Consider the following 2090-nt stretch of genomic DNA (forward strand, 5'->3'; position numbering starts at 1 on the left):
TGTGTGGGTTTTGAATAAGAATGCAAATAAACAGAAGAGACATTCCTAGGTAGCTGACCTTTCTTTCCCTTCAATACCTCTCTTTCTTCTGGCTCAATTTTATCACTAGAAGCAAAAAGCGAGTGGGTTAGAATTTTATATCCTCTCATAGATCATAAACATGATTTTAGTTCATGTGCTCCGTTGTATCTAGCTCTTTGCAACCCCATGGGCTATAGCTTACCAGGCTCCTCTGTCCTTAGGATTATTCCAGCAAGAATATTGGAGTCAGCTGCCATTTCTTCCTCCAGGGGATCTTCCTGACCCAGGGATTAAACTCACAGCACCTGCATCACCTGCATTTTCAGGTAGATTCTTTACCACTGAGCCACCTTGGAAACCCCATCAACATGATTCAGTTCAGTTCAGTTGCTCAGTCGTGTCGGACTCTTTGCAACCCCATGAATTGCAGCACGCCAGGCCTCCTTGTCCATCACCAACTCCTGGAGTTCACCCAAACTCATGTCCATCGAGTCGGTGATGCCATCCAGCCATTTCATCCTTGTCGTCCCCTTCTCCACCTGCCTCCAATCCCTCACAGCATCAGAGTCTCTTCCAATGAGTCAACTCTTTGCATGAGATGGCAAAAGTATTGCAGTTTCAGCTTTAGCATCAGTCCTTCCAAAGAACACCCAGGGCTAATCTCCTTTAGAATGGACTGGTTGGATATCCTTGCAGCCCAAGGGACTCTCAAGAGTCTTCTCCAACACCACAGTTCAAAAGCAGCAATTCTTCGGTGCTCAGCTTTCTTCACAGTCCAACTCTCACATCCATACATGACCACTGGGAAAACCATAGCCTTGACTAGACGGACATTTCTTGGCAAAGTAATGTCTCTGCTTTTCAATATGCTATCTACATTGGTCATAACTTTCCTTCCAAGGAGTAAATGTCTTTTTTTTAATTTATTTTTTTTTTTGGGGGGGGGGTACCAAATTACTTTATTTGAAGGAATGGTACTAAAGAAAGAACTTAAGTAGATGTTTTGTTACAACTTATAGAAAAGATGAAGGTAACCTAAATATGCATGCACTGCCTTGGTGACCAGGGAAGTCACCCCTGTGGCTGTGGGAAACCAGCCTGAGGCTTAGCTCTCACTGTGTCCCAGGGTGTGCTTGTCAAAGAGGTACTCTGCCATGCCAGATCCAGGGGCCCCCATCTTGCGCAGGTTGGTTATGTTGTCACCCAATTCTTTGATGGCTTCCACCTGCTCATTTAGGTAATGAGTCTCAATGAAATCACACAGATGGGGATCATTTTTTTCAGTGGCCAGTTTGTGCAGTTCCAGTAGTGACTGATTCACACTTCTCTCCAAGCACAGCACACATTCCATTGCAGTCAGCCCATTCTCCCAGTCATCACGGTCTGGTTTCTTGATATCCTGAAGGAAGATTCGGCCGCCTCGCTGGTTCTGCAGCTTCATCAGTCTCTCAGCATGTTCCCTCTCCTCATGAGATTGGTGAAGAAAGTATTTGGCAAAGTTCTTCAAAACCACATCATCACGGTCAAAATAGTACGACATGATCAGGTAGACATAGGAGGCGTAGAGCTCCAGGTTGATCTGGAGGTTGATGGCGGCCTCCGAGTCCTGGTGGTAGTTCTGGCGCACCTGCGAGGGGGATGCGGTCGTCATGGTGGGCGGCTGAAAACGGGCGGTGGTGGTGGTGGTGGCGGCGACGGCCGAGCGGCGCTGGAGCGGTGGCGGGGACCTTGAGCCGGTCAGAGGGCGCTGTCAAGTGGTGATGAGGGCTGGCTCTGAGCGTCAGGCTGGGGTGGGGTGGGGGAGACGAGCAGCCGGGTTCCGTTCAAGCACTGTTGAAGCAGGAAACCGCGGGGACTCTCTGCTAAGACTGTGTGTAAATGTCTTTTAATTTCATGGCTGCAATCACTATCTGCAGTGATTTTGGAACCCCCCCTCCCCCCAAAAAAAATAAAGTCTGACACTGTTTCCACTGTTTCCCCATCTATTTTCCATGAAGTGATGGGACCAGATGCCATGATCTTCATTTTCTGAATGTTGAGCTTTAAGCCAACTTTTTCACTCTCCCCTT

General features: G+C 47.9%; 1 pseudogene; it reads right to left on the reverse strand.

Moving 5' to 3' along the window:
- Window positions 1-965: 965 nt before the first annotated feature.
- On the reverse strand, window positions 966-1792 carry LOC109560196 (ferritin heavy chain pseudogene; annotated as a pseudogene).
- Window positions 1793-2090: the final 298 nt, after the last annotated feature.

Source organism: Bos indicus, chromosome 6 (assembly GCF_029378745.1).
Source record: "Bos indicus isolate NIAB-ARS_2022 breed Sahiwal x Tharparkar chromosome 6, NIAB-ARS_B.indTharparkar_mat_pri_1.0, whole genome shotgun sequence".
Lineage (NCBI taxonomy): Eukaryota > Metazoa > Chordata > Mammalia > Artiodactyla > Bovidae > Bos > Bos indicus.